The sequence below is a fragment of the Harpia harpyja genome, chromosome 7 (assembly GCF_026419915.1).
Source record: "Harpia harpyja isolate bHarHar1 chromosome 7, bHarHar1 primary haplotype, whole genome shotgun sequence".
NCBI lineage: Eukaryota > Metazoa > Chordata > Aves > Accipitriformes > Accipitridae > Harpia > Harpia harpyja.
This window is the reverse complement of record NC_068946.1, coordinates 9,478,725-9,488,974: the sequence shown is the minus strand read 5'-3', so window position 1 is coordinate 9,488,974 and position 10,250 is coordinate 9,478,725.

Genomic DNA, 10,250 nt, shown 5'->3' with positions numbered 1-10,250 from the left:
CGGTGCAAAATGTGTTGCACTCGACAGAGTGAATTTCATTCCTGGAGAGATATTTTTTTTTTTTTTCCCCCACTGAGAGGTTTGCTGAGCTTAGCTCTGAAATGAGAGACCATAATAAGTCCATTAGCTTCAGAGGAGTTATCCTGAGCACACAGTTCGACCTGTGATCCCTCATTTTACAAAGGGCTAAACACAGAGAGGATGTAGCAGTGGAAATAAGTGAGAGACCCTCTGCCATTTTACACACGGGAGGACTTGGCTGTGATATGAAAATCAGTACTGGGGGTGAAAGCAGGGTTACGTGGGACTTGTTTCACTGTCTGAAATGCGTGGTCCTGGCAATTGAGCTTCTCACATTACAGCTGCCCTTCTATACTGCAGGATGGGGTATGGGGTGTCTTACGCTAAAGGCTGTCTGGAGACACAAGGTAGATGTGTTGGGAGTGTCCCATGATGTGGGGAGTCCTGCAGTTGGGTGCCCTGTGATACACCCAACAACACAAGGTACAGGGTACCCGACAGTATGGGATGTCCTGAGGATGTGGGTGTTGATAGAGGACACCCAGCACCGTGAAAAGAGGCACTTTGGCTTGATTTTTACTAGGTAACAGCCTGGCTGGCTGCAGGGAAAAGTCTGCAGCTGGGAAGAAAGCAGCAAAAAGGGTCCCAGTGCTGGGGCTCCGATAATGAATAAACCACCCTGCAATTTGTAGCTGAGCTCACAGTTTTGGAAGCCCATCTCATGGCTTTTGAAGTGCAAACTGGCACAACACCCCCCCATTGACCAGCTCACTGCCGAGAAAAACCCACAGCCTTTTGTGTCACCTCCATCGCAGGAGGTTTCCCGGACCCCTGAGCAAAGCCCCAGACGGACACTCGTGCAGATGAAACTGCTGAGCAAGATCAAACGCAAACCATTCCCCAGGCTCCCCCCCGCCTCCTCCAGCTGCCTGGATAATCCCTCAGACTGAAAGAGAACCTGAACCCTGAGTGGTTTAGTGCAACGGGAAATGGAGCTGAGCCCCCAAACCCTCTTTGTGCCGGGATAATGGTCACAGTGCCTTACACCCCTGCGCTGTCCCGCTTCCCACCAGCACTGGCCGGGAAGATGAGCTCTGGAGCTGTCACCACTTGGAGCTTCAATCCGGCATAAACCAAACTTTTTGTTTAAGGTAGTAGTTAAAAAAAAAAAAAAAAGGCAGCATATGTCTTTGATCTTGAATAAAGCTTTTATCACAGAACCTTCATTCCCGGTGAGCAAAGGGGATTATCTTTCTCTAGCACAAAAGTTCACCTCCTGGTGCAGGTCACGGGAGGAAGATTTCACTGGAGTGGGAGGCGTTTTCTCCAGGGCATTCACCCCAAGTCCGGCAGGCAGCCACTCCTAGGGAAAGCTTTTTATGAGCTAACCTACTGCCTGAAATCCTTTCAGATGCAAAGGAAAGAGGAAAAAAAAAAACAAAAACAAACCTCCGAAAGAAAGAAGCGGGTGCAAACTCCCTGACAATCGCTGCCAGCCTCATTTAGCAGGAGAGACCTCAGCCCAGCATCCTGCCGGCTATCCTAACTTCCAGCAAACAGCCAGGACTCAAAGAAGTCACCTGAGGCTGTGTCCTGACCCAAACCCCAGCCTGCATGCAGCCAGAGCATGGGCTGAATTTAGTGTTGCGTGGGGTATGGTCTGGGTCTGGCTGCTGGCTGTGCCCATGAAGCTGTTCCCCATGCAGGGCAGGCCAAAGCCACGAGGGCCATCTCTTTCCCCATCGATAGGTTCATGCAAAAGGTGCTCGTTGCCCACACGACAGGTAATTGTTCTCATTATTGACGCACTGGGCAGCCTTCCTGCCTTCACCTCCCCTGCCCGTGCATCAGGCAGGCACTGCCGTAGAACAGGATTTATCACCAGTGCCTGGAAGCTGCTGCCTGCTCCCAGGGTCTGGCAAACAGGTGGGGGCAGGAGGCAGCATCACCAGCATACTGTAGCCTGCTCCAGGAGGGCAGACGTGCATGGCAGGGCTGCCTGAGGCGCAGCACCCACCTCCACTCTCCGGCAAGAGTCGGGAGCCACAGGGAGCAGAGCGCTGCCGGCTGCCTCCATGGCTGCAGCTGGGAAGGAAGGGTGCGAGGACGGGGGGAGTTCCCCGCTCCTGGGACATTAATTGAAGTGACAAATACGCCTTGACATCAATTATGTTGCTTTCTTGTTCAGCCAAGAAGTAATTAACTTAAGTGAAGCAATTAGGTAAACTTATCAAGTGAGGTTTGCAGTACCTTAAGCAAACAGCTAATTGGGCTGTGAAGGGAGTGGGGACAAAAGGGGATGGGGGCAACACACCCAAAGGGGACCTGGGGGTCCGCAGGGGCTGAGGCTGCCACAGCCATCAGTTCAAGGGGCAGATCCTGCAATGGGAATGTCTGGAGTGAAACATCTTTCCTCTCCTTTGTACCTCTGAAACACCCTGCATCCAGAGCAGGTCACACTCCCCCCCTTGCTGTCCCTCCTGCTTGTCTCAGGACACAGGCAAGAGGAAAAGACCCCAGGGGTCTCCTAAGAGCAGAGGTAAGAAATAAAGCGATCAATGGGGAACCCCACCGTGTACAAGAGATTCAGACACACAGGTCTCAAAGCATTTGCTGATAATAGCAGGTGAGGCAGAGGATGGAGAAAGACACTCAAGTGATTCTGGATTCCCTGCGGGGACAGCAAAGACATGACTGTGTCTTGCTCCCAGCCTCCTACACCAGAGGAGCAAGAGAAAGGGTTGGGATGGTCTGCTGGGACGGATGGTCACAGGGCAGTGTCCCATGGGGAGGTGGGATGGTGGCGTGGAGAGGGGTGCTGGGCTAGGAGCCCCCATGGCCCAGAAATGCTCCTGGAAGCCCCACTGCTCCCGGGAACCATCACATTGTAAGAGACTTAAAACTCTGCAAAAGCTGCCTCGAGAAGAATGACAGAGGGTCAGAGCAGCCAAGCCACGTGCCAGCCTCCTGTCATGTGTGGAGATGGATGCCGTCCCCCCCAGGGCCAGCACCACCTCCTCGGGCAGCGGGTGCATCCATGTGCCAGTCTGGGTTACGGTCACTTTTCAAAGACTCTTTAAGATTTTTTTCTCCATGGTGCATCTAGCCCATTTTCCTATCTTTCAAGCCAAGGAACTACTAAATCTTCAGATTTAATTTCCAGATTTCAGCAGAATCCATGGCACGAGCTGCTTTTAAAGTTTGCTAAGGTGTCGAATCAAAATGCAATACCATAAATCATTAATGCACCCCTGTGTCGCAATGAAGCTGGAATATTTTAATCACTGAATAATGAAGTCAATACTCACAAATCTCAGCTGCCATTAAAAGATCTGCATGCCTCTGTGTGCTCAGCAGGAGAGGAAATCTTGCAAGTGGACTAGATTTGCCCACTGGAGGTACAGCCAGGAGTACCACAGTGGCGGTGGGACACGAGGGGCTGGTTTTTGCAGCCCTGTTTTGTGATGGACAGTGAGTCAGCATTCTCTATGGTACCTGCTCTTTAAGCAGTATGATTGCTGAAAGAAATAAAAGTCAAGCTAACCCACCGTATTGTTCCTTGGTAGGAATAACGGTGAACTGAGCACATTACAGCTTGGACGAGCGAGGGGTTTTCAAAGTGAACACTAGCAGGCTGCTTGCCTTGGTACCACGAGAGTTTTCTCCAGCCCCGCTGAGGACAGGCTGGAGCTAGCCCAGCACGGAAATGTCCTGTCTACTAGGTCAGATACCATCCTGGAGCTGGAGAGGCCCTGGAGACAGCAGTGTGGAGAAAATCAGAAAGGGCAGATCCGGGAGATGGTGAACAGAAGGCAGAAGGGCAAAGTTAAAACAACTCTGCAAATGCTGGGACATGCCTGCAGGCAGCAAGAGACGCCGTGTCCCTGGCACAGATGGAGCATGTGGCTTGGAGCTGCAGCAACAGCACCGAGGGGGAGGATGGTTGGCCCTGCCAGGGGAAAGGGAGACAGGCGTCAAGCATTACCGAGTAAGACCAGCTTCCTCGAAAAAAGGAAACGCCTGGAAGGACAGCATCAGGCTGGCAAACAGCCACAGCCAGCACGGAGGCCGGACACAAAGAGAGAGGTGCTGATACCTCTGCCTGCCCCCAGTTAGGGTGTTCACTGTGATGCACTACTCAGGTGTATGGTCCCACTGTTTACAGGACCTACCTTGTGGTGTCTTGCACTGTGACAACAAGCCTGAGGCTCCACAACTGCAACACTGGCAGGATGGGGCTGCCATCCAGCCAGATGTCTGGGTACTTGTGGAAACTGCAAGGTCAGATTAACATCACAAGGACAAGAGAGCAGTGTGGTCCAGGATGGAGGGACCCATCATTTTGGTACCTCCAGAGCTGGGTCAAAATCACATTCACAGTAAGATACAACTGATAAGACCTGTAGGAAGTGGAAGAGGTCAGAAATTGCCCCTTCATTTCTTCACAAAGGTAGGAGCAGTTGTAACAGTGCTGCCATGGGGCTATTGCAGCGGGCACAGAGCTGCCAGACAGCCACCTGAACCACAGGAAACCTCCCTGGTTCTGGAAAGAGCAGGTCAAAGTGCCATGCCCCAGTCTTTCTGGGTCCATGGCATAACTGGGAGTCAGATATTCTTCCCCCAGGAGCCAGGTGAGACAAATTTTCCACCCTGAGTTGCCCTGCTCCATCCCATCTTGGCACTAGGATTGCACTGAAGCCGACACCAAAGGTGTCTTGGGTTTGGTCCATTTTTTCTCTAGCAGAAAAATGGATGCAGCCCTCTTGAGTTTAGGGTTTGCTTGATACTGCTCTGTGCTGCAGTAGGGAAGCCCAGCCAAAGCCATGGACTCATTCCTCAGGTGAAAAACCAGAGATCTGCAAAAAAATTGCCATCACAGAATGGCAGAGTAGTTGAGGTTGGACAGGACCTCTGGAGATCACCTAGTTCAGCCCCCCTGCTAAAATCCTTACTGTACCTTTTTTCTCCCAACATCACAAAGCACTTGGAGATGCCACGCTGGTGTAGATGGTTCACACTGCAGGGTTTAACAGCACACAGAGGCACAGCAGGACATTCAGACAGCATCGTTCTATGGGTGACCATCAACAATGTCCAGCAGATATGACTTCTGCTTTACCATGTTTGAGGCCATGACTTCACAGGTGGAGCATCCTGGAGAATATATGTCCAGTGCTGGTCCCCTGGACACAAGGGGCCTGGAGCAAGTCCTGCCAACTGACCCCTAAATTAATTTCAACCTGGACAACACTGATAGGCTTTGCAAGAGTGGAACAGGATTTGGCACTCCAACAGGGATGACCAAAACATTTACTTAAAAGCTGAGGGGGCTGCAGTCCTCCAAAGGCATTTCTTTCCCCATCAGGCTGCTGCAGAAGCGTTTGTGTGAGTGGCCGAGGATTTTCACCTTTGGAGCATGAGACTGGTTGCTTCTGAAGAGGACCCTGAGTGAGCTGGACCAGCATGGCAAATCCCGTTTCCTCATCGATTTTCTTGAAGGATGCTGTGGAGGAAGCTGGGTGAACGTATTCGTGTGAGCAAGGGATATTAGAGACTCGTGCAGTGAGATTATAACCAATACTGAAGGTCGTTCTCTCCTAAACCCCTCTTTTCAGGCGTTAACAACTTAAAAAAAAAGAAAGAATTCTTTGTGGTGGAGATGTCTCAGGCTTCATCACAGACGAAAGGGGTTTGGGGGGAAAACTGAGAGGAAATCTCCGTGGATGTGTTCTGCATTATCGGAGCTTGGGAAAAAAAAAAAAAAAGCAGGGGGGAAAGCACTCCCTGGTAATACCGTTTGTCATAATCCTCTTCTTCCATCATCCTGCCCAGCAACAGCCACTCCGCTCTGCCACTGCTCCTCCTATGAGACCAGGCGCCGATGCAGCCTCATGTGAGCACCCCCCTGCACTCCCCCTTTCCCTCTGGAGCCATCTAGAGCAGAGCAGGTGGGTGGACGAGGGCACCCACGCATGCCCATGAGATGCCCTTCAAGACCATCCCTTGGGCAGGCAGCTGGAAGATCCTGCCCCCCCCCCCCCCCCGTTGACTCCAGGGGAGAGTTTCCAGGCTTGTACCCCTGTGCTCAGCGCCAATGGGGCCAGCTGGAGATGCCAGGACAAGGCAGGAGGCACTCGGTCTCAGCAGACAATTATTCTGGCCACACTTGCACAGGGTTGGGAGGGGAAACCTGGTCCAGGTCTGCCCAGCCCACACAGCCCCACGTAGAGAGCATGGAGGAAGACCTGCAAAGAGAGCTCACTGAAGGCAAGGAGGGACACGGCACGGTGGGCAGAGCCAGAAGAAAATGGAGCAACCCACTGGTGAGCAGAGACTTGCCCCAAACAAATGAGACCAGAGGATGGGGACGGCTCCCCGCAGCGCAGGGAGGGAGACCTCCCCCAGCCCTCATCACAGGGACCCCGAGCCAAACAGCTTCTGCAGGTTAAACTGCCAGGCTCCAGCCCCCAAAGGCTCGTTTGGGGCCTCCAGAGCACCAGCAGTGTGTTTTTCCCCCCAAGACACTACCCATCAGCCCTGCAGCACGGTGCAGTGGGCTCAGGGAGGGCAAAGGGCCAAGCCAGCAGATGTGCTCTGGGGGATCAGGGAGTGCTGGAGATGCCAATGTCCAAGCCCTAAGGGTCCAGCCAGCGTCCCCAAGGATCAGGCAGGTCCTACAGCCCCTGCTGAAGCCCATCACCAGCTAGGGGCTGCATTCATGCCCCTGACCTGCAGGCATTGATCCCAGCTGCTTTCAGATTCTTTCTGCTTCCTACCGCGGGCGACAGCCCGGCTGCTTTCACATTGAAACCAACACCAATTAGTTCCCCCTCGAATTACAGGTCTTAGTAATCTTCCCCCCCGCCAGCCCAGGGGAGGGGATTGTTCCCAACAGGAGACCTCTCTCTGCAAGCACCTGGCATGAGCACAACCCCAGGAATGGGCTTGTGACACGGAAAAAGGAAATTGTGTTCGATCACTTTGGCAAGGTGAGCCGCCTGCTCCCTGGAAGGGAAAGGGGAGCTCATGGTCCCTGCCGGGGCTGCAGAGCTTTGGCAGGGGGAAAGCAGCCGGGCAGGCTGTAGAGGCAGGAACACAGCAGTCGGCAGCATGCCAGGCTGTCCCGGGGCTCCGTCCCATGTCTGCTCGGGCACGCGGCCGCGTGGGGACATGGCTGACACACGGAGGAGCACAGGGACCCTGCTCACCCCATTGCTTCCCAGAGCTCCTCCAAGATGCTCAAAATAATCTCTCAGGCATTTGCAATTCTCTACCAAGTGCTGAATCATCCTTCTGCAATGTTTGCATTAGGCATGCAGGAGCGGTAGAGACTTTTGCAGTGAGAAAGGGGAAGCGGGGGACAGGTACCGACACACAAGCAATGAGAAGTATCAGCAGTAACACTCCCTCTGTGCTACCTGCTCTGCTGGCCCTCCTAAGACTAAGTGGAGGAGGGGACAGAGCCTGCCAAAGCTTGGCAGTCACCTGTGTGTATCCCAGAGGGACACAGGCAGAGTTTGGACACACAGCAGGGCTGATGGTTTGGTTTCTTCAGCATGAAAGTTAAGTCACTGTGAACCCCCAAAGCAAGTCCTACCTGTCCTCATCCTCCACTAGAGCTGCAGGCAGACCCAACCCCAACTGTGCAAAGCTTTTGGGATCCCACATCCAATCACCTACCACAGGGTCCCATCAGCTGCATCAACTCCTGGTCAGCTGTATCACCGATAATCTGAACTAGCCCATCAAGCAAACAGCAATGCCTCACTTCTAAAAAGGAAAAGCCCTCTTGAACCACTGAGAAATGAATAAGTGGTTTATTTATTTAGACTTTCAATAAAACTTTGACAGTATCCTGCACTGGGGGATTTAAAATCTCACAACCTACCCCGGTTACACACAAGGACACCAGAACTTTTGTGTGTTTAATAGATCTACAGAGATGTGGCAGATAGCAGAGGATTATCTGGGTTAGTCGATGAGAGAGGCTGTAAGAAGCTGCAGAGGGAATTCACTGCTAACAGAGACCAGTCTCGCTGCAAGGGAAACGTAGTGTTGATAAATGGAAGTTCATGCATGCCATAGGGATCATGTGACCTACTCCTGCGTATCGCCAAATTCACTATCATCTATAACCATCCTGGAAAAAGCCCTGTGTGTCACTGGACAGCTCAATAACAGCTATTAAATGCTCAGAGACAAAAGAAACTTAAGGTTTGAAGTGCAATGGGCTAAACAAATGTAATATTATTATGGCATTAAGTATCAACTGACAGGGCGGCCCTGCTCTAAATACTGTCTCTACTGTAGCCTCTAAGCTGGAAGAAATAAAAACAACACAAGTTAGATAAAGTTGGATGACCCACATCCATGGATGTTTGTAATTGCCAAGGGGTCCTTCCAGCCTTCCCACCCATCTTCCACCCAGCGCAGAGCCCTCCTTTCAACTCCTGCAGAAGGCCAGAATGGGAGTTATTTACCAGCAGCTAGAGACTTTCCAGATGTGCATCCACATGTAGTCTCTACAGACAGCAAAGCCCTGCATGGGGCTCAGCTCATGGCAAGCATATGTCGAGATGTACCATCTCCATGGGATGAGCTTTGGGGAAGATGCTCTGGGTGATGACAGACTGGGTGAAGGTGAGTGGAATGCTGGGGTGAACCTGCAGGGAGACCTTGTCCAGGTGAAGCACAGCAGAGTGGAGGGATGAGGGTGTCTGGCAAGGACTGGAGTTCAACTCTTCCCTCAAAGAGCTGGCCAAGAAGGCCAACACCATGGAGTAGGTGGCATATGGCCTTGGCCTCCGTGGGCAGAGAAAGCCAGATTCACATGTCAGGGAAAGCCATCATCATGCCTGTTAGCAGGTTCAGCACAGCTGGAGGGGCACAGATTATCTCCACAGGCAGTTTGAAACCTGAGGCAGGGCTCTGCTCACCTTATTACAGCCAAGAGGAGGAGAGCAAACTCCACCTCCGGCAGGAAGCCTCCAGTGGCTGGAAGACCTAGGGACTGAGACAATTTTGCACAGCACCAAGCTAGATCTAATCTATCTGGACAGACCCATTTGTTGGCAGCTACTTTGTGCCCCAAGCAAGGATGTGTACAACAGACCCATCCTGGCCAGCCCTCCCCATCTGCAAGAGGCTCCAGGGCCAGTGGGAGAAGGTCTGGGAAGTACAGAGAAGAACACAGCAGACAGCCTGCCCAGACCAGGCTTCCCATATGCTGCAGGGCTCTAAGTATCCCTGATCCAGGGGATGAAGGAAATATCGGCCAACAAACTTGACCCTGAGCTCCCCGGGAACAAGACAGGGACTGACTGTTCCTGTTAGAAGTGAAAAGGTCACTGTCTGGACTGCCCTTAATGCTGGGCATCTCAAGGGTGTCCAAGCAGGGAAGGGAAATAAGGCAAATCTAAGCATTTGTGCTCTGTACAGATGGACCCTTACTAGTGTTGATGCCCTTCAGCACTTTGCCTTTGCTAGAGTACAGAGACAGGAGTGAACACAGTCCCCCAGCATAGTGGGGTGAAGGCTGCCACCAGGTCATCCCTTAGCCACACCGAGCAATTAGAGCTTCTTCGGTCTCGTGCAATAAGGCAGATTTTCCAGCTCTTGACTTGTACTGATAGTTGTTTCCTGCAGAGCCTTCAATTTGTCATTTACTTGTCATACACTGCTGTGGGTGAGCAGCTGTATGGGAATGACATCTAGTTGCAGCAATGCTCAGAGCAGGGGGCAGCAGTAAACACCTCCCAACTTCTGCCAAAAGCAGCCACTAAAGCCCCCAAACGTCGCTCACAGCTCCACACGCCTCCGGTTACGACCAGCAGACCTCAGGATGCTTTCAGACATCCTGATGACAGTCCCCCCCTCTCTCCGCACGGCCAGCATCACCTCTTCCCAGATATGCAGCCTGACATTTAGCAATGCTAAGATGCACACAGCTTGACTGCGCCTGCGTGCCAGGCAATTTGGATCCCCACTGCTCCTTATTGCTCCTCCAGCCTCTGTCTTGCCCACACGCTTTGCCGGCAAGGACTTCGTTTCCTTGCAAGTCACAGAAACAGGTGCCATGGTCCAACCCATGGGTGCTTCCCAGCCCTACTCCTGTTTGTAGATGAGAGCTATATATAGCAACTTAACAGCAGGTGCTATGCAGCATCCATGTGTGTCATATTAAATGGACTAAGAGCTACACTTTATCAGGTTTGCTTAAATATGATTAT